Source organism: Siphateles boraxobius, unplaced genomic scaffold (genome assembly GCF_051911475.1).
Source record: "Siphateles boraxobius isolate OS27281-9 unplaced genomic scaffold, OSU_SipBor_1 5, whole genome shotgun sequence".
In the NCBI taxonomy this organism is placed as follows: domain Eukaryota; kingdom Metazoa; phylum Chordata; class Actinopteri; order Cypriniformes; family Leuciscidae; genus Siphateles; species Siphateles boraxobius.
The window spans coordinates 23,327,647-23,351,120 of NW_027509141.1; the positions used below are offsets into that span (position 1 = coordinate 23,327,647).

The following is a 23,474-nucleotide window of genomic DNA, read 5'->3' on the forward strand; positions in this document are numbered from 1 at the left end:
ACTTCTGCGAGCACCCCCTAGAATTGGGTAGCGTGCTTACGCCTTTAGAAGTGGAACCTAGTCGTTGAGTGCGTCTTCTCCCCTGAGGAGATCCTGAAAGCTTTCGATCACTTCAGTGCTCTCTTTCCTGCAAAATGGGTTGCATTAGGCTGTTTTCCTAAATCACCCTCAAAATGATGTTGCCTCGGTGTTTAAACGACGCTCATCGTGTTGCAGAAGTATGCAGAAGCACGTTCTGATCGTCAGGTTCCTGAGGAGCAAGGTCTTGTAAATCCTTGTGTCCCTCTTTATCCTCTTGGGCCTTGTCCCTGGTGCGACTGCACTGCAGAGACCGCCCCTGAGCCACTGCAGGTAGTGAGTTAAAAATTCTGTTATATCAGTTCTCCTGCTCGCGTGGTCTCTACTAGAGGGTAGGGACTTGCTCGCTTTCGGTCAACGTATTGTGCCTGGAGTCTGGGCCGGCTAACTCTCACAAGCTGAGACCCCGGCTCGGATTGTGCCCAAGGTTCCTACCTCTCCCGTAATAGGAGCAGGTGGTGAGCCTGCAAGCGCTGCCCTGGAGGAGGCAGATCCAGCCCTGGCTTCTCTGTCCGATTCGCTTGGACGTGTACAGAATGCAAGTCATAGACCTCAGACCAGCTCTTCAAATATCTGTTGGAATTCAGCAGAGAGGGAAGGCTGTTTCCATGCAAAGTTGCACTTAGTGCTTGCCTTCATTTCGGCAAAGATCCGAGATGCAACATGTCCACTTAGGTGTTGAGCTCCTCTATGATGAGTGTAAAGTGCTCCGCCTGGGCGTTGACGATATACTTTGCTAAACAGATTCTAGAGTTGGGGGCTGGACGACACCTAGTTGAACCGCTGCTTCCCGTGGGCTCCCTTCTCATGAAGCCAGTTTCACCGTGAGCCCGGTTCAAGTGTCGGCTTGCGGCGCCATTCCCCTCCTATGGACTGGATACGTGCGCCTTTCTACTCCAGTTGAGTTCCCTTAAAATTGAACCCTGTTGAGTTCCTCCACACCCCTCCGACGTCGGACGTGCGGAACGTCTGGTGTTAGGCCTACCACTCGTAAGCAGTGTGGAACCTGTGTTAGGCTGGGTCCATATGTTGCGGTCCCTTCGGTGACCCCATATGTGTATTCTTCCACGATACGGCTCCCTGCGGTAAGCCCGTGTCTTCCCTCGGCAGAGTCTCTCTGCCGTCACTGTCCGGTGTGTCTCCCCCCGTCTTAGGCTGGAGCCACCCCAGTGACATTCCATATGTTAGACTGCCCGGTTTCCGCCCAGTTCATATGTGTATTCTCCACATTTCCTCCCTCGGGTTGGATGTGGCTTCCGCATCGTCCCTTCCTTCCAACGTACGGGGAACGCTTTCCCAGTGGTCCTGTAGGAACAGCAGTGACTTCCCTGGCCTAAGCCCTGTCCTTCCCCGCCTTAAGTTTGCGGGGGCATCAGGAGGCTTTGGTTTAGGCACTGGAAGGTGGCAGCGTTAGTGGCGTGTTCAATGGTTGATCCCATTTCAGTCGCGTCGACTACGTCCGACGTTATCGACTGAAAGGGAACGTCTTGGTTGCGTATGCAACCCACCGTTCCCTGAAGGAGGGAACGGAGGACGTAGTCCCCTTGCCACTACCGCTGGACCACCGCTGACCCCGGGTTACTCTCGGCTCCTCAGCGAAAAGCAACTAGTGCGTGCATCCACTTCCGTATTTATACCCGCGCCGCTGGGGCGGAGTGTGTGATGCGAATCACGCACGCCAATTACATTGGCTCGTTCAATAGTACTCGAAGATGATAGGCTCCCTAGCGTGATCCCATTTCAGTCGCGTCGACTACGTCCTCCGTTCCCTCCTTCAGGGAACGGTGGGTTGCATACGCAACCAGGACGTTTCTCTGTCTCTAGACTCTGTCTCTAAAATAGCCAGGAGGTCTGGAGATAATTCATCAACTGTGTTAAACAAGCAATATAGAGATGAATCCGCAATAATGATTCACTTTTGGTTGACTTTCCATAAAAGTGTAAGTGAATAGATATCTCATTTTGTTTTAGTGATGCATCTCAATGACGAGCATGTTTAATGTTGAGGAACGCTGAAATAGTCCACTAACAGGACATTTAATCTGTTTTGCAGTCACACAACTGTTGTTTAGTTCTAGACTGAAGAATTTGATCGGCTGGAGCTGGAAAAAGAATTATTATATTTTAATCATCACATACAGTATGTCCTCTTATCCTCATATGTTTATCCAAATTTGTCATCACAACCTGTAAGGGCGTTTGAAAAGTTATTTAAGTTTACTTAGACTTTTTTAGTATACTTTTAGATTTATTAATATTTAGAATTAATATTTATTTGTACATTTTTAGTTTTCATTTTTATTTTAGATAAGGTTTAGTCATTTTGTTGTGCCATTTTTTATTCGTTTTATTAATGTCTATTTTTCCTCTAGTTTTACTTAATTTTTATTTCAATTTTAGTTTTTTAAATTTTAGTACTTCCTTCAACTTCCTCATTTAGTATTTCATTCAGTTGCCAAAGCTGCTGATAATACTGCATGAGCCTTATACAGGGATGCTGTGATAGGAGTTGTATTCCTATAGGTAGACGTGGATAGGCTGAGAGTCAGCTGACTTGAGCTTGACTGATGTGACCGAACTAATGCTTCGCTTGATTTTATTAACCAATGTCTTTGCTGCCGCTGACCTTCAATGATTTTACCATATCAGGGATTCTCAACCCTGGTCCTTGAGGCCCACTTTCCTGCAGAGTTTAGCTCCGACCTTGATCAAACTCTCCAGCCTGTAGCTTTCTAGTAATCCTGAAGAGCTTAACTAGCTGGTTCAGGTGTGTTTAATTAGGGTTGGAGCTAAACTCTGCAGGACAGTGGCCCTTGAGGACCAGGGTTTAGAAAGCCTGATATAGATAAACAAAAATTTTATTGTTGAAGTAAGAGCTTTGAGCTTTCTCCTGCGTTCTATTCTTCTGGGGTCTAGAATGGCAGCACACCATAAGCCTGAGGCTTATTAATTTCACTTATGGTGTTAAAGGGCCTTTACATTTGCAAAAATATAACTTTTTTTAAAAAACAAGCAAGCGAGCCCAGCCCATGTGAGAAAAAGTTATGCAAAAGTAAGGTATTGACACAATTACTTTTAAAAGTAACACTGCTAATACAGTGAAACGTGTGTGTTTGTTTTAAGGTTTTCTCATGAACCGCTGCTGAGAGCCATAACAAACATGCTGACTACTGTGCTATTGTTGAACTGCTTCCAAAACGCACTGCTCCTGAGACATGGAGGATACACTTACCTCAGCTTATCAAACACTTCTTGTGAGGTGTTACTTAACTTCTTTAAGATGGATACTATTTCTTTTTCATAAATCTATGAATTTCTTGATAAACATTTCGGTAACACTTTACAATACGGGTGCACTAATATGCATTAATTCATGTTTAACTAATGCACAGATAATCATGAGTTAATGTATGACTCATAAAGAACTAAACCATTAATTAATTAATTATTACTGCATCAGCAACTAATAAAGAGTATATATGATTAATATAATAAGTAATACATGAATTGCTATTAATTCAATGTGTCATTGTGTATTAATTCCTTAATAACATATTTTATTAACTAATAGTGTAAATTAATGTGTTAATTACCACAATTAGTCAAAGCTATGCACTTCAACTTCCAGTTGTCTGCTTTAATTAATCATTAGCTAATGATTTGCAAAGGTATCATTATGTTATGACTTTACTAGTTGACGCACATGACTATTAACTAATTCGTCCCCTTGGAATTATAAGGTTCTATCTGACATCTTTGTCAAAATTGAGTTATTCACATATTCTTATTCTGTGACAACTTCTTTGCATTATGTGATGCTGTTTTTTAAGCTGTGTACATTTTGGAACTTTTTATTTAGAAAATAAAAAGGTTCTTTCTACACAGTCAAATGGAATGCAAAAACTTTAAAGCTCAATATCTCAAAACTGCTCAGAACGCAGATAGAACCTTATAATTCCAAGGGGACGAATTGTTAAGTAATATGTAATTATGGTTATTTGTTACCGTAATAATTTATGGAAATTTGTTTTTGGAAAGTGTTTTATAAAAAGATTTTATAAACTCTAGTGAGGGGGATTAATGATAAATTAATCATTAGCTAATGGTTTGCAAATATATAATTATGTTGTGACTTGTTGAGGCACATCATTATTAACTAGTCATTTAGTAATTGTAGTAATTTACAAATGAATTTGCACTAACAATGAAGTAATTAATCATGTATGAATGCATATTAGTGTACCTGTATTATCTGGAAGTTGAAATACAAGGCTTTGGCTCATTCTGGTAATTAACATATTAATTAACACTATTAGTTAAAAAAAATGAGTTATTAGGGAATTAATCCACAATTACATATTTAATTAATAACAATTCAAGTATAAACTAATACATTAACCATACAGACTCTTCATTAGTTCCTAATCTGGAAATCATTAATTAATAGCTTAGATAATCATTAGTTACACATTAATTCAGTATTATCTGTGCATTAGTTAAGCATGAATTAATGCTTTATTAGTGCACCCGTATTGTAAAGTGTTACCAAAATTTCTTAAACATTTCTCCTCCCATTCAAAATAAGGTTTGTATCTGCTGGACTTCCAGTGTAAGTGCATTACTGTAAACATGTTTCAGCTTATTTTAACAAAATGATGGACTAGTCAAGATTATTTTCTCGAGACACCAGGCACTGTTTTGTGCGGATGGGCGGCTAGAGTGCGTCAGGGGTTTTTCTGTTTGAATGGTGTCGTGTTAGCTGCCCCTAAGTTAATAACTAATGATCTTCGCAACGGAAGTGAATCAATCAAGACTATCTTTAGCTGGATAATAACTTTGTCCTAGACCTGTGGTAAAGCCTAAACAATCTATTACGGTCATTTCTTTATCACAGTAAAGCTGCTTTGAAACAATCCATACGGTTAAAAGCTCTTTTTTAAATGAAGGTTTCTTTTTTATCTTTTTTAAATGTTCATTTCTAAAAAAGCCTTCTGCTTTAATACATTTAGAAGGTCTTCCAGGTTTCTGGGAGTACCCACACAGACCAGCGACTAGTCATGTGACTATCACTGAAAACAGCAAAACACAGCAATTGAATACTGGATTTACAGAAATCATTTCACTTTTGAGAAGGGTTTTGTTTTTCAACATTTCAGCATTGCATCTCTCATTAACTACTGACAAACACATTATTGACACCTGTGGGTCAATTATCCATGTATGGAACTAAAGTATGTCTTTTCATGAGCTTTTGTCTTTCAGATGCATTAAAATGCAAAAATTCACATCATTTCTTATTTTCATGTAAGGCAGGTTTTCACAAAGTTGTTTTAGCCAAGACATTTTGACCCTTGTATATTTAGGCCTAATGTACACTCTGAGAATTTAAGATAATAAGATAATAATTAAGTCAATAATCTAACAATACATTTGCGTGTTCAAGGTTCTCTGAAGTCAATTAATGGTCACATGACATGCAGTTAAATAAAATATTTCCTCTTTTTCTGCCACTAAAGTTTTTATAATTTTTATATTCAAATCATTTATTTTAATGCAGCATTTTTATGATTTAATTAATGGAAATAATATTTTAATGAGACATAGTTATATTGTACTTACTCAAATAATACTGAGTATTGTTAACTATGTACTTACTTTAGAGTTACGGTTAGGGTCTGGTATAGAGTTTGTCATGATTCTGCCATCTAGTCCTTGTCGTTCTTTAATTCTTGAGGCAGGATCATGACAGACCCATGTTTTGTGTGCAAGCACATGGCCTTTTGTTTGGGCCATGTGCTTGTGTTGTCTTGTTACGTGACCCCGCCCCCTTGTTATCCTCGTCTCGTCTTTATTGTCTAGTCACCTTCAACTGTCCTCGTCATTAGTGTTCCCCTATTTAATCCCCTTGTGTTTGCTGTCCTGTGTCGGTTCATTGTTAAACCTGCTGTGGTGTTATGCTCTGTGAAGTCCTGCCTGTGATTGCGCTAGTTTCGTGTTGAGTCATTGATTAATGTTACCTGTCAGTATCGTGTCTTAGTTACGTGTCCTGTGAAGATCCTGTTTGTTTGTTTGCTGTTAGTTAGTTATCCTGGGCATTCGTCGTGGGCATTATTTTCCCCTTCTGTTGTCAATAAATCGTGTGTTTAGTGTACTCTGTCTGCACCTGGGTTCTCCTTTTCCCCCATCATAACAGAGTTAGTTACAAATTATGCATAATTTACTGTTATTACTAGTAATGTGTAACTGTCACCTTAAAATAAAGTGTTACCTAATTATGTATTAGCTTTTCATTAACCTCACAAACCCCCTGCTGTTCCTTCACAAACCCCAGTTTGGGAATTCCTGATGTAATATTTAATGAACTCCATGTTGTTGATAAATAATGGAATATATTTTCTTTCTCTTTGTATTTTTATGTCAATATGGTACAATATTATCCTATTCAAATCAATGTGATAAACAAGTTAGGTAAAAAGTAATCTAAAAGTAGTCAGATTACCTAAAATGGGTAATGTAATGGATTATGTTATAACTAACTACAATTTTTGTCATGTAGTTTGGAGTCAGTAACGGACTATAATTTGTAAGTAATCTACCCAGCACTGTAAATAACCAGCATATTACTTTAACTATGAATTCATCAGTACACAGAAATAAACTTTACACAGTTCCTTTTCATAAATTAAACAAATATTGGCTCACTCTGCTGTGCATCATGTGGCTTCTTTATACTACAATATTGTTAAATTTGTGATTCTAGTTGACGTATGTTCCAAGGATATTGATTTATTTTGCATTACTGAAGCTCCACATTTGTTTACCGCATGTTCTTCCAAATTAGAGACAGGTGTCATGTAATGTCAGGCCGCATTGCTGTGGCTGCACGTCTATAATGGCCACAGAATGGCCACATGACTGAACTCCCTGCAGTGTGAATGGATGTGTCAACTCAATGTGCAATATTATTTATGAAAGTTGCTGGAATTATTCTGCTCAGAACTGATCCAAACATTTTTCTCAGTAAATGCACAACAAATTATCGTGAATGGATTATTCATGATGATTGTGTAACCAACCATTTTTTATGGGGATTGTGAGTTTTTGTGTTTAAGGCAGTTAAAGTTTATGTTTACAATAACATGCATTATTTCTGGTGGCACTTTGTATATTTTGTAGGACAAAACGACAATTATTATCTGTATTAAAGAATATACAGAAAAAATGTTTTCTTAGACACCAATGATAACAAGAATTCAACATTTTCTTCTCTCTTCCAGAATATTTTTCAGGTTTTCAAAACCTGCGCCACCACTCTTTGTAAGCAAGGCGATGTAGGGGAGTAGTTCTACAAAATATTTTAGGAATGAAAACTTTAAAAAATGTCTTGTGAAACACACATCTATTGTGGCATTATAGGCTATGTTGAATAATTTGCTCTGAGACATTGAATTATTGAAAACTGAATGCACACCTACATCGCGGTTTCATTAAATGAAACATCTGTCATCAATTATTCATTTGTCAACAAAACCTAGTTGGTCTAATCATAAAGGATGTCCGAAGGACTAGAGTAATCCCAAAACATATGGGGACATTTTTCATGTCTTTCTCTCCTGTCTTATCCATAAATTATATTTTAGGGGGAAAATGAACTGCATGAAAAATTGCACGAAAATATGATTTTATTTGTTTATCTCCCAAATGTTCAGGTAAATCAATTCAAAATTCCATTCCTGTTGTCTCACTCAGAGGGACATTATAAAAAAAGCCATTCTCAGACGATTTAGTTTCAGCATTTCGTCCTTGCACAGTGGGAAGAAAACTGGGATCATCTGAAACCTAATACTGTTTCAATGATATTCCATTCACCCCTACAGATGCTCTGCAGTCAGTGCATAATCAGTTATGTGAGGACATTGCTTGGTTATTCAATCATGTCCAAATCACTTTGACCTCCTTGTCGAAACACTTCATCTGTTTTATAACACAAATTCCTTCCATTCCATGATTATGAATCAGCATTTGTTCATATGGCAGTTGATTGAAAAAACATGAACTTAGCTGTTTTAGGTTTTCTATAGTTTTAGATAAAACAAAGTTTCAGTCTCCAAATGATATCAGTGTTATTGTGAATGTTTTGTTTTGCTTTCATGGCCAAAGCTTTTCTTAGCGATTGAATGATGCAACTATATCTATTTTTGACAAGTAAATTATATTTTTAACTCGACAAATATGCATATAATGTAGATATTTTAATAAATGTTTATTCAATCAATTTATAACGTCTCACTCGATCTCTATTGAGTAAGAAGTTGTCACAGATAAACCAGCATTGTGGTGGATAACAGCCCAACAGATGTCTGTTTTAAAAGGGACATATCATGGAAATCTGACTTTTTCCATGTTTAAGTGCTATAATCGGGTCCCCAGTGCATCTACCAATCCATAAAACGTGAAAAGTGATAACCCAGTAACTTTGTTTTGTTGAGCCTTTCTCTGCAAGCATGTAAAAAAATAAATCGATCAGATTTCGCTCCCCTTCTAATGTAGGAAGGTGATCTTATAATAATATTACCGGCCCTTAATCTGCACGTTTCCACCCATAGTGACGCTATTTGGTTTTCACAAGCGACAACAGTGTAACCAGTTCTAATGCAATGGCAAAAGTTCGAGCAAAGCATGCAAACTGTTCTGTCGTTGGCTGCACAGGCGAGCACAGAACTGTCACAGCTATAACTATAAAGACCTCAGGGAACGGTGTCAACTTGTGTAAGAGTTAAACATCACGGTACATGCAAGATCGATGAGATGAATCAATGTAACACAACAACTATATAAATGTATCCACTAACCATTCAGAAACGTCCAGGTGCAGTCTAAAAGTTGCAAACTCTTCCTGAGTAAGGCTGCACTCCGCTACTGGTTATTTCTTGTAATTTTGGATGACTGAGATTTGCGTGTTTAGTTATTTAGTCTGTGGCACCGTTTGCAATGTTGGGCCCAATGAAAGAATATGAGGTTGGACCCACCCATTCAATTAATAAAAATCCATCTCTGGGGGCCCTGAAAGTGTGTGGGCCCTTAGAATCGTCCTAACTCCTATTTTGTCTTGTGGACTATATGTAAGCATTGTTATGTGAAACAGCTTATTCAGGAGAGTACCAAAAAACAAACAAAAAATTAGGTGCAAATTGTTTTACTTTGTTAAAATGATTAACATTGTAATGATTCCTGTCTGTGTTTCCCTTGTCTTGTGTGAACTTTAGTTACTTCCTGTTCTGTGCCATGTTTTGTAGTCCTTGTAGTTTTTCTAATTTATTAGTATCCCCAGGTGTTTCTGATTAACCACACCTTCTTGTTATCTTGTTTAGCTTGTTAGTCTCTGTATTTAAACCTTGTGTCTTGTTACAGTGTTTGTGGGTTCATGATGTTGTTAGAGGTTGGTTTGGATCCTGCTTCCTTCTATGTTCCAACCTGCCACGTTACAGAACGACCGACCACAATGAATCCAGCAGCACGGATCTCGCCTGATCGCCCGTATCTTCACAGCATGAGCCGGGAGTTCGCTGGACAGATCGCGGCCTTGGCCCTGGATAGCCTTGATCTGCTCCAGTACATCTGGGAGTTTGTCCCTCTTGCTGCCTCCTGCTCTCTGGGTGATGAGGCGATAAAGCTGTGTTATCGACTGGGGGCTAAGGAGGTTGACCCGAGGGAGCTCCCCGATCTCTCCGGACTGAACTGGAGAGAGGCAATCTCTAGATGTCTGGAGAGCTTCCTCCCGTGGTACACCAGGTCGTCACTGGTCCCGTCCAGTACTGAGCCTTTGCCGCTGGTTCCGTCCAGCACTGAGCCTTCACCGCTGGTTCCGTCAAGCATTGAGCCTTCGCCACTGGTCCCGTCCAGCACTGAGCCTTCGCCGCTGGTCCCGTCCAGCACTGAGCCTTCGCCGCTGGTCCCGTCCAGCACTGAGCCGCCGCCGCTGGTCCCGTCCAGCACTGAGCCTTCACCGCTGGTTCCGTCAAGCATTGAGCCTTCGCCACTGGTCCCGTCCAGCACTGAGCCTTCGCCGCTGGTCCCGTCCAGCACTGAGCCTTCGCCGCTGGTCCCGTCCAGCACTGAGCCTTCGCCGCTGGTCCCGTCCAGCACTGAGCCGCCGCCGCTGGTCCCGTCCAGCACTGAGCCGCCGCCGCTGGTCCCGTCCAGCACTGAGCCTTCGCCGCGGGTCCCGTCCAGTACTGAGCCTTCGTCGTGGGTCACGTCCAGCCCAGAGCCCTCGCCGCTCGTCCCGTCCAGCCCAGAGCCCTCGCCGCTGGTCCCGTCCAGCCCAGAGCCCTCACCGCTGGCGCCGTCCAGCCCAGAGCCCTCACCGCTGTCGCCGTCCAGCCCAGAGCCCTCACTGCTGGCGCCGTCCAGCCCAGAGCCCTCACCGCTGGCGCCGTCCAGCCCAGAGCCCTCATCTGCTGGCCCCGTCCAGCCCAGCATCCTCTCGGAGACGGAGGAGGAGGAAGAGGACTTCTTGCATCCTGCAATGCCCAGAGGCCCTTCCTGAGCCTTCGGTCAATCCAGAGACTGTTCATGTCACGTCTGCCGATCCAGAGACTGTTCTGTTCAAGTCACGTCTGCCGATCCAGAGACTGTTCAAGTCACGTCTGCCGATCCAGAGACTGTTCAAGTCACGTCTGCCGATCCAGAGACTGTTCACGTCACGTTTGCCGATCCAGAGACTGTTCAAGTCACGTCTGCCGATCCAGAGACTGTTCACGTCACGCCTGAACCTGAGCCCTCAGCGGAGATGGTGTCATCTCCGCTTCTTCCTTGCTGCATCGTTACAAACATCTTGCATATTCTGCTAAGGGGGAAAGTAAACTTACGAACAGAACTGTACCTCAGGGAAGGTCAATCAGTGTCCACTGTCCACAGCATGTTAGTTTGACACACTATGCACTATCCTATTTACTTAACCTGTTTGTTGATGTTAATTATTTAATGTGTCTTTCAGTAAATATCTAATTTTTTTCAAACAATTTTTTTGAAAAATTAGAGGCCATTTTGTCAAAATGTTTTTTTTAAGACAACCACCATTTAAATAATCATATATGGACAATAGTTTGGAGTAGAAATTAGAAAGCAGAGACTTTTCTTTTTCATTCAGTATTAAAAATGTGTTTCAGGGTAAAAATGACCAAAGATAATGGACTATATCTGTCATGCAAGGCTTGAGGATTCCTCATACAAAATCATGGGAGAAACAGGAGTAGATTTTCTTTATTCGTCCTTCGCAAAAAAAGACCGTTACGCTGTGGCTGAGTTTCTGCTTTCAGTACATTCAGGTGTGAGGAAAAGGCTGAGAGACTAGGGTGTACCTTTCAAAGGAAGAGACAGGAAAGATAGATGACCAGATGTAGCAGATGTAGCTGCTGTCATATTGGAGTGTAGCTTGCTTGAATTTGGGGGGCCCAGGACAAAATATTTATGAGTTACCCTGAATTCATGGAGCCCCGGAGAAAATTATAAGGGTGGGCCCCAGACCCGATACTCTCAGCAGCGTAAATACATGTTTAATGGGCTCCCTGCGTCACAGGAAGTACGTCAGACCTGGTTTCCTGGGATTCTCACACACAAAGGTTGAAAGGATCTAAATGCAGCATTAAATTCAAGATGTGAACTAAAAAAGCTGAACATACCAACATTAAAATCCTGTAAAAGCAAGACCTAACAGCTGATTAAGGGAACTGGAGAGTACATTAAATCATGATCAAACAACATCTGGGCACAATTACCTGTGGTGACAGACGCAGCTGAAATCACTACTTGTTCCCTATATAGTGCACTAAATCAGGTGCTGGTTATTCTGTGATGTGTAATTATACATTTCACTCTGATTTATATTATTGTCACAGGTTGGGGAGATACGAAACACACGAAGAAGATGAAGATGAAAGTTAACGGGCTTTAATTCTCCAACAGGGTAATCCAAATAGGTACATCTACCGGCGCGACCCCCTGAAGGGTCCAGGGGGTGCAGACGGTGGTGAAAGCCTTGAGCAGGGCCGTGATGGCAGGTGCCCAGGCCACAGAGATGTGCTCCATGGTGGTGTCGACAGAGGAAGGGGCCATGGTGGTAATAGTCCTGATACCACCAGCGCGACAGCTGGAGGCGATGATGATGGAATGAGAGCCCACTGCGTAGCCGAAAGTCCGAGGTGAGGGAGTGACGAAGAAGGCCCTGGCGACCGGGACTGAGCTCCTCCGATGACTGTGTGGGTCCAGAGGGCAGAGGGCAGTGTTACGCTCTCAGCGGTGGGAGGGGGTCTCCTCCTTGCCATCCAATTCCACGAAAGCTCCTTTGGCAGTGGATGATGCAGCCGGCAATGGCACCTGGTCAGACTCACGCATCTCAGGCTCCGCGGTGATGTTTGGCACACACGCCCTCGACGGCATGGGCTCGCGGCAGAGATGGGCTTGAAGTCTGAGGTGGGCTCATACTGCTTAATTCCTACCGATAGGTTGTGGCTGAGTACTGGGTTGAAAGTGGGGCTGGTGAAGGAAGATCCAAAGGATACCAGCACTTACTCCACAAAGTGGGGAGGTTCCTCAGACAACTGCGCTCGAGTGGTGCTGTTAAGTCCCACACGTAGAAACCAGGCCCGTCGCGACAAGGCAAGCAAACCAAGCAATTGCTTGGGACCCCGAGCTGGCCTGTGGCCCCAAGACAACGACTGGTTAAGAATAAAATGCAACGACAAACTGTGTGAGCGCCCCTTTGATAGTCCATGCAGTAAAGTGCAATGACACTGTTATAGGGACCCCCCTCAAGGGGGCCCCTCTTTTTTATGAATTATGCTTCAGGAAGAAAGAAGAGAAAGGAAGAGGAGGATAAAAAAACAAGATAGTGGTAAGTGATAAATTACACTGGATAAAATAGCTCCACTACAAATGGATGGTGTAATTTTGCAGCAGGTGGGCTAGCAAAAATATGTTTATGTTAGCTACCTGCCTGACGGCAAATGCTTTAACGAACTAGTGCAACTTTTTTTTCATATGTTTTTTTAACGGGATAAGGAAGATCTGTTTCAGAATCGCTGTTTAATTATTCTAATCACAAACATTATTTAACCAGAAAGAGGCAGAGGAACATGATTTTTTCATAGCTTATCTTAATGTGCTAGTGTCGGTATATAAGGTAGTGACATTTTATGCAAATATGACATTATTTTTATAAGTTACCAATGGATTTGAACAGTTACTTTATTCTGTGTGGCAATTTTTACACTCTCACATTTTGAAGTACAGTATCAGGACAACCCACATGTTTTATTGACAGTTTACAAACCAACTAGTAACCCTTAACAAAGTGCTAATATCTGGTCTGTCTATCTGGTCTTGTTTCTTAAAGGTTTACAAACATTTTTTAATCATTACCCGATACCTAATATATTATAATATATATATAATGTGTGTTACAATAAACTGTTAATTTACAGCACTACTAATAATTAGTAAATATTTAATTATAATTTCATTGTTTGTTAACTGTTTGCTAACAGTTAAATGACAATTAACTAAAGATTAATTAACTATCAATTTACCATCTATTAATGATTGTTATTATAAACAAATTATAAAACAAAACTTTTCTTTCTCCCTCAAGGTGCTTTGCTTAAATTTCTCAGCTCTCAGGCTCTTCCTAAGGATACCTCCACTGATGAAGGTAGAGTGAATTTCTCTCACTGAGCTGAGCTGTTAATAGTGACCTCTTTCAATATGCTAACAGTGAAATGGTAAAACGTACTTCACATGTAATTTCAGATTTATTTTTTTCAATTATATTCCCAGCTACACTATCAACTTCATCCTCAACATCAACAGATGCATTACTTCTCAGTGCTGATGTTTCCTCTATTGCACGAGGTACCACAAGCTCTATAATTATAGCTGATATCCTGCACAGCCCAGAGTTTAAACTGATAAGTGTGTGCTGTCATATTGTTAGAAAAAAACAGTGCAAATCACTATTGAATTCCCACCAAACTGTGTAAATACCAGTCACCTTTGCCCATGGACATTTCAGAATTTTTAATATACAGTAGTGCCTGTCAAATTTCTAGGTGCCAGACACTCAGTGATGCATTCTGTACCTGAACAGATGGATTATATTAATAAAAACATTATTTTTCCCCAGCTACACCGTCAATAGCATCTCTCACAGTGGAAGACACTGAATCCAGAAGAGAAATTGAGTCTGCACCACTTCCCAACACTGAGGTTACCTCTACAGCTCAAGGTGCCACAAGAACTGTAATTATAGCTGAAGACCCTGCGCAGTGGCCAGCAGTCCTGACCGATAGTGTGTGCTGTCAAATTGTTAAAGGGTGGTAAAATGCCCTTTTCACAAGATGTAAAATAAATCTCTGATGTCCCCATAGTGTGTGTGTGAAGTTTTAGCACAAAAAAAACCCACAGATATTTTTTATATAGCATGTTAAAGTTGTCACTTTTTGAGAGCAAAAACGCACCATTTTGTGCCTGGCCCTTTAAATGCAAATGAGCTGCCTCAGAGGGTGGGGTTTCAAGAACTCTTGTGTGTTAGCAGCCTGCGATTACCTCACGCAGACACACTAAAGTGACAGAAACTGTTCTGCCTTTAATGTTAGATCAGAGTCAGACAAAGATGGACATTAAACATGTAGAATACGTCTCTGCATGGTTAGTTGATGAATTTATGTTGCTGATGTGGAGTTAACTATCTTCAATTAGCATATTCTGTCATGATAATCTATGAATCGCTTGTATAGGAACTGTTGTGATATGCACACAGAGTGACTTTTATTGCATGTGAAAAGAAGGATGCTAAAGTTTGAGCTGACTCACAAATGTACTCTTATACAACAACTTTTCCTCTTCTCAACATGGACTGCGTGTTCCCAGGGGTGGGGTTTATGTACATTTTAGGGTTGCTGATGTCACTAACCCGGGAGGAATGTCGTGTAGTCCCTACCAGCAATTTGTTGTAGTCCTTTTCTTTAAAAGCAAATATCTCCCTTTGCTTTGAACTTTGAGCTTTGAGTGTGTGTGTGTGTTTGTGTGTGTGTGTGTGTGTTTGTGTGTGTGTGTGTGTGTGTGTGTGTGTGTGTGTGTGTGTGTGTGTGTGTGTGTGTGTGTGTGTGTGTGTGTGTGTGTGTGTGTTTTTAAGTATGTTGAATTTAGTTATTGTGCACTTTTACTTATTTCATTTTATGGTACAGTGGTGTTTTTTGCAAATGTTCAATTGTTGAAAATGTTCAAATTTTATGCACATATGCAACAGCAGTTTTTGCACTGTAAATTTTTTTTATTTATGCACAGTATATGCAACAGCAGTATTTGCACTGTAAACCTTTTTGTTTATATAAAGTGTGGGTGAACTTAAAGGCCGTGTTGCAGGGTTAATTTTTCAACGAATTTGTGCAATTTGCTTGTTGGTAATAAACATTTGAACTGTTATCCATTGTATTTTATGTTTATGGGTATCACAAAACGGAATATAATACGAAAAAGTAGGTACTATCTTACAGCGGTTTGCAACGATTATCCTTTCCCCCACAATGCAATGGAAGAGATAAAAGCTTAGAAACGCCCATATAGCTAGCATGATGCCTTCTATTTCTAGATGAAAAAGACAAAGTTTACCAGTACTAGGACACTATGACAAAGGTTACCAGTAACGTTCAGGTTATCTGAACTAACGTCATGATCACTGCCACTAGATATAAAGAAAACTCGGTGCTATTCAATGACAGTAAAAAAAAATATGTGCACTGCTGCTCGTAGACTAACTCCAGTGCTCATTGCTGTGTTGCTAAATGATAGCAACTCACCAGGACACTTCACCAACTCTCCACTCATTCTCCTCGGACCATGCATTTAATTGGCTTTGACGGCCATCAGTTCTTGGCAATTCCTCATTTGCCCTCTCACGTCTGGCAGGTTCGAAATTATACGGCCCAACGTGACGTCATCACCGAATTGCGTAAAATAAAACCGTTAATACCAAAAATGTAAAAAAAGGGTCTTTAAGACAATTTTTGAGATATTTTAAAAATGATATACATATCTTGAGTGATTTATGTACCCATTAATCACAGTGGTGGTTAACCTGCAACATGAGCTTTAAACTGTATGGCTATGCTGTGGTTCCTGTAGTCCATGCGTGCGTGCGTGGGGATGGGGGGGCCTCCATGCCCATTTTGCTTGGGGCCCCCAAATTCCTTCAAACGGCCCTGGTAGAAACGTGCAGAGGCATTTGTCCAGGAAAGTGGTCTGATATGCCAGATCCATGAACACCTCCAGGTGTTCCTTGAAGGAGCTGTCTCCCTGCTCAAAGCAAAGCAGCTTGACAGCAGGGAAGTCCATGATGAACCAAAAAAACCAACCAAAAACACAAACGAGACGGAAAAAAAAAACACCAAAGAATCGCCGCTTACTTTACTTTTTGGGTCGGGTCTTCTGTCACAGGTTGTGAGGGTGATACGGAAGACAACGATGAAGATGATGACGACAACGATGACGAAAGCTAACAGGCTTTAATGTTCCAACAGGGTAATCCAAAGAGGTACATCCAAACATAGACGAGACGAGACCCGACACGGAACACAAACTGAACAGAACTTAAGTAGTTAGAGGATAATGAGACATGAACACCTGAACACAATGACACACGCCTGAACTGAGAAAGTAATCAAATTAACCGCTATGAAGACAAACTAACCAAAGTGAAAACACAACACAGAGTCCATGTGGAGAAAACTAAAAATAAACAACCAGATAACCCTGAAAGGAATAAATCTTTCCTGTATTATGCATTTGCTCTATTTGTGGATTTTTATGGCCAATTATGGTAAAAATAATAAAATTATATCATTGTGATAATTCTTGTTTGTAGTTTTTGTATTATTATTCTATTAAAAAGAATGAACTGTCTATTAAATATGACATGAATATGAGAACATGTGAACAAGTTATTAATTATTTTCATTATTCAGTCATTCAGTCATTCAGTCATTATTTTTCAAGGTGTAAAATAGTTATTTCTGCTCTCTGGCACACACAGATTACGTCAGCATCTTAAACCGCTCACTCAATTGCATTTCTCTTTTCTCCATATAGTGCATGTGCCATTCACTATAGAGGAAATATTGAGCAAGTGAACTTAATGATAATAATTATTATTAATTATTATTATTATTATGACCGATTTCAAATGCATCTGCAAATTAAATGACAAATTATGACCCACAGACAAAACTTCATAATAAAAGCCAGACAAAAACAATAGCTGAAAACCAAAAAGAGCAGAATATGACTGTGGACCGATGTTAAAATTCACAATATTTTTATGGGCTGGTCCCACTCTCATGGGACCAATGAATGCTGCTATTTGATAGAAGACTATAGTGGGCCACACATGGTTGCTGCTACTACATACAATGTGGGGGGAAAGTGCTTGAGGTTAGAGAAAATATTTTTGGACACATAGTCCCAAATGCCCAAGGCTTCTGAGAGGGGGGCATAAAACTTGCGGCTAGCAGCCCAAACCATTAATCTGACCAGTTACCGCAACCACCACACCATGAGCACATATTGGTCAGTGTAGTGATTGAGTAAATCCCTGAAAACAGCTTAATAAGTTGACTAATTTACAAGATCAATCAAACATTTTTTGAAACAACTATAAAGCCAAAACAGGACATGTTGTGCACCAAAGGAAATTGAAGGTATAGTTCACACAAAAATGTTGTCATCATTTACTCACCCTCAAGCTGTTCCAAACCTGTATGAGTTTCTTACTTTTGTTCAACACAAAAGAAGATATTTTAAAGAATGTTGGTAATCAAACTGTTGATGGTAGCCATTGACTTCCATAGTAGGAAAAAATACAAGGGAAGTCAATGGGCCACCGTCAACTGTCTGGTACACCAACATTCTTTAATATATGTTATTGTGTGTTCTGCAGAAGAAAGAAACTTATGTAGGTGAGTGAATGATGTCAAAATTTGGGTGAACTATCCCTTTATGTGATACAGGGAAGTCATGTGACACTGTCACTCTACTTCAGAAATTTAATAAGGCAAAAGAATATCAGATGGTATAAGGTTAAAGGGGCAAGAGTGTGTCAGAGAGTCGGAATGACTCAACCCAGCTGTCAAAAATATGTTCTAAGAACGTTTTGCTAATGCTTCCATTAAGTTCTCTAAAAGTTTAAAATGTCCAGTTTTTTTAAACATCTTTTAAACGTAATGTTGGATATTACTACTAAGGCAGCTTGAAAACATTTAAATCCACATGTTAATTATCAGCATAGTTTAAGGCTTTTTTTTTGTTATGCCAATTTTTTTTTTTTTTTTTTAGATCACATGAAGAGTAATCTCAAAATTTCTGAACTATAGGGAAACCGACATGTTAACATCTGTGGCATGTTAATGTACAAGCATTAAAAAGTTTGATTACATTGCCAATGCTTGTCCACAAAAATGTAAGGTTATGTCACTTTCTATTATCTGAGTCACTAAATTTTAAAAGCATGTGCTTAAAATTGTCTACTTAGAGTTGCTACTTGCATATGTGAAATAACCAGGGTAACCTTAAGTAAATAATTCTTTTTTGGCTGATCCAGTTTTAAGGGTATAACCCCAATTCAGTACCCCAAAGGAAGAACAGAGCAGTGATCTGCTGATCTGCACGCGTACTTTGGGCCTGTAATGGATTCGCTCTCTGCTTCTTGAAAGAGTCGACATGTGTAACCCATGTGCATATGATTACTGGGGTGTGAAGATATTCATATGGGAGATATGCATAAAGTATTTTACTGTCACACAGAATATGACTTTGACTCCATGTTGAAGCTATCTATCTCTCTATTTATCCATTTTTAGATAGATATCCACATATAGATTTTTTTTAACGTTTCTTTATTAAATCATTTTAAATTTGTGGTTGTAATGACTAATATAATTGTTTCTTTTTTTTCTCACGTCCCAGATCTCAATGACAGGCAGTTCAATATTAAATAGAAAACATAAATGTGAACTGCTCCAATCTTAATTTTTCACATAAAAATGAATGGGGACAGGTCAAGCTTAAAAAAACTGACAAAAAACAAAAAGGTATTATTCCCATCCAACATAGCTCTTTAAAGTGTTCATTTGTGCTTTTGGATATCCCTCTGTCAGCAACATATCTTCTCTTCTCTGTTGTTTACCAACATTTTTTCTTTCACACAGATATACGTCACAATAGGAAAGAAAAGCTGAGACACACCGCTTTATAGTTTCAATGTGTTTGCACTCCAGAGATTTGTGGAATTTGTCTTTGGGTTCTGAAAGGGTGGAGAAGTACTCATCCCCTCTTTATTGCTATATTAATTGTCATATAATTGTTATAATACAGTATAGTGTATTATATTACAGTATGTGATAAATCCCTGTTGAGTTTTAGCAGCATCTCAGCTTGTTTATATCACCACACACTTTCCCATCCTTTATGCATTTGTGTGTGCTTCAGTTCGGACTGGATGTCTGAACAGAACAATGTGTCATTGATCACCTAATTGATATATAATTGCCATGAATCCGCTTATTTCATGACCAATGACACAAATTTCTTGCAGAGACAGAATTAATGTTTAGAACTAATTTAATTCGATAAGTAAAAGTAAAGTATTGGCTATGTGAGGTATTTTCGTCTGAAGGAAATATCTCTAGATAACAAGTCAAAGGTTATCCTTTCTGCACAGCTTAATGGCTAATGGCATTCTGTATATTAATTGTGCATGATCAGGATTTAGGCGAACCTTTATTTTTGGACGATAATTCAATTTATGGTCAATTTGTTTTTTCTTTTTTCTTACTCAAATATCTGGGGAAAATATGTGTACCAGTTCTCACAGATATGCACAGCTTGGGAGAATGTTGTTTAAACTTTGTAAAAACTGTATCTATAAGGTGTATTGCGAACATCACCTTCAGAGAAAGTGAAGACAAGTGAATTCTTTGAATTCGGTCTTCCTTGTAACACAAGATAACATTTTTGAATGATATCCACACAGTCATAAAACATGATACATAAATGTGAATGGGGACAGATATTGTCAAGCTTTAAAAAAACTGACAAAAACCAAAAAGTTATTATTTCCATCCAACATAGCTCTTTAAAGTGTTCATTTGTGCTTTTGCAAATCCCTCTGTCAGCAACATATCTTCTCTGTTGTTTACCAACATTTTTTATTTCACTCGGATATACGTCACAATAGGAAAGAAAAGGCTATCATAACATACGTTTCTTGCCGAGATCAAGATTAAAGACCAGCAGGTTTCTCTCTATGGAAAATTATATTTAAACATCATCCAATCTTGTAGAATGAGCAGATGTCATGTTAGGCAGAAACACAGGAAGCAATCGCGAGTATAATACAATATTTATTTAGCACAAAACACACAAGTCCAGGGTGCAGTGAGCCAGGTGGAGATAGGTGACGCAGGGACTTCGATGGTCAATACCGGTGACGTGCAGACAAACGGTGAGACGATCCAAATCCACACGGAAGACGACGAACAGGAAACACCAGGCAGGAACACGAACCAGAAGACAGGGGAACATCAAACAACGATCTGACAAAGGTGAGAGAACAGCGGTGAGTTTAAGAAGCGTGGTGAGATGAACTGCAGCTGGTGATTGTAATGATGAACAGCTGGAGTGGATCAGGTAATGACATACAGACACGCCCCTTGCACACGTGCACTCATACAACAACATAAACACAAGACTAGAAGGAACCAGCGAATACATCTACCGTGACAGTACCCCTCCTCCTAAGAACGCCTCCTGGCGTTCTCAGACTCCCTTACCTGCCGATTGTAATCATCGATAAGGGAGTGATCCAGGATGTCCCTAGCAGGAACCCAACTTCTCTCCTCCGGACCGTAACCTTCCCAGTCCACCAAGTACTGAAATCCGCGTCCCCTCCGCCTAGAGTCCAGAATACGGTTGACCGAATATGTGGTCTCCCCATCTACGAGCCGCGGTGGGGGAGGAACCGGGACAGGCGGATTAATGTGAGAATGAAAAACGGGCTTGATTTTAGATACATGGAACACGGAATGAACCCTCCTGTACGCAGGAGGTAGTTTGAGGCGGACTGCCACCGGACTAATAATCTTGGTGACAGGAAACGGGCCAATAAATTTGGGAGCAAGTTTATTAGAAACGGTGCGAAGAGGAATGTTCTTAGTTGAGAGCCACACTTTTTGACCAACGACGTATACGGGAGGCTTTGACCGGTGGCGATCGGCCTTGGCCTTGGTGCGCGCCCCCACCTGGAGTAGAGTCTCCCGGGCTCTAGTCCAGGTGCGGTGACACCTCTGGACAAAGGCGTGAGCGGAGGGAACCGCAACCTCGGATTCCAGACTGGGAAAAATTGGTGGCTGGTAACCTACACTACACTCAAACGGAGATAGGCCCGTCGCTGACACTGGCAACGTGTTGTGTGCGTACTCCACCATAGACAGTTGTTGACTCCAAGACGAAGGATTTCTGGAAACCAAACATCGCAACATTCTCTCCAAATCTTGGTTGGCTCTCTCTGTTTGACCATTGCTCTGGGGATGAAACCCAGATGACAGACTAACCGTCGCCCCCAGTAATCTACAAAATTCTCGCCAAAATTTGGACACGAACTGGGGTCCCCGGTCGGAGACCACGTCTATCGGGAGGCCATGTAACCGAAAGACATGATCTACGACCGTAGCCGCTGTCTCCTTAGCTGAAGGTAATTTGGGTAAGGGAATGAAATGTGCTGCCTTCGAGAATCGGTCCACCACAGTTAAAACTACTGTGTTACCCTGGGAGGGTGGGAGGGCGGTAATAAAATCTAGAGCGATATGGGACCAAGGTCTCGAAGGCACCGGCAGCGGTTGAAGTAGCCCATCTGGAGGTCGATTGGAAGACTTACCCGTGGCACAAACAGAGCAAGCCAAAACAAAATCGCGAATGTCACGAGCCATAAGTGGCCACCAGAATCGTTGCTTGACTAGAAATCCAGTGCGATTAATTCCTGGATGACAAGCTACGTTGGAGCTGTGACCCCACTGGATAACGTCAGACCGTAAGCCCTCCGGCACAAATAATCGGTTCGGTGGACACCCGGGCGGAGGCGTTACCCCTTCCAAGGCCTCTTTGACCTTCGCTTCGACCTCCCATGTGAGTGTTGAAACAAATACGGTTTCGGGTAAAATACACTCGGGAGTGGACGGGCGACCGGAAAAATCAAATATACGAGAAAGTGAGTCGGGTTTGATGTTCTTAGAACCCGGACGATATTGGAGAGAAAAATCAAAACGACCGAAAAAAAGTGCCCACCGAGCCTGCCTGGAGTTCAATCTTTTAGCAGTTCTGATATATTCGAGGTTCTTATGATCAGTCCAGACGATAAAAGGTACCCCCGACCCTTCTAACCAGTGTCGCCACTCCTCCAACGCCAACTTGACTGCCAACAACTCTCTATTACCAATGTCGTAATTACGTTCGGCTGGAGATAAACGATGGGACAAAAACGCGCAAGGATGCATCTTGTCGTCTACAGGTGAACGCTGAGATAACACCGCCCCTACTCCCACCTCTGATGCGTCGACCTCCACCACGAACTGACGTGATGAATCAGGGGTAATTAGAATGGGGGCTGAAACAAAGCGGCCTTTGAGTTTCTTGAACACAGTCTCGGCTGTGTCGGACCACCTGAACGCAGTTCTGGGGGAGGTCAAGGCAGTCAGAGGCGCGACCAGCTGGCTGAAGTTGCGAATGAATCGCCGGTAGAAATTGGCGAACCCCAGAAACCTCTGCAGGGCCTTGCGGGAATCTGGACTTGGCCAATCCACCACAGCCTTAATCTTCTCAGGGTCCATCCGCATCCCCTCAGACGACACGATGTATCCTAAAAAAGGAACAGACTGTGCATGAAAATCGCATTTCTCCGCCTTGACAAAAAGCCCATTCTCTAGCAACCTCTGAAGCACTCGTCGGACGTGCTGCACATGCTCCTGGAGAGATGCAGAAAAAATCAATATGTCATCCAGGTAGACATATATGAATTGATCGATCATATCTCGCAACACGTCATTGACCAGTGCCTGGAAAACTGCTGGGGAGTTGGACAGCCCAAACGGCATGACCAAATATTCAAAGTGCCCCCTAGGGGTGTTAAACGCAGTCTTCCACTCATCACCCTCCCTGATGCGGACCAAATGATAAGCGTTACGTAAGTCCAATTTGGTGAAGATGGATGCTCCCTGCAACCTCTCGAAGGCTGAAGACATCAACGGCAAAGGATAAGTATTCTTTACCGTGATGTTATTCAGCCCTCGGTA

General features: G+C 41.2%; 1 long non-coding RNA gene across 1 annotated transcript; it reads left to right on the top strand.

The window, feature by feature from the left end:
* Positions 1–12,928: 12,928 nt before the first annotated feature.
* Positions 12,929–14,297, top strand: LOC143712085 (uncharacterized). The gene is made up of 3 exons (XR_013194990.1): positions 12,929–12,973; positions 13,915–13,989; positions 14,261–14,297. It is a non-coding gene; the product is annotated as an uncharacterized LOC143712085 (long non-coding RNA).
* The last annotated feature ends 9,177 nt before the right edge of the window (positions 14,298–23,474 follow it).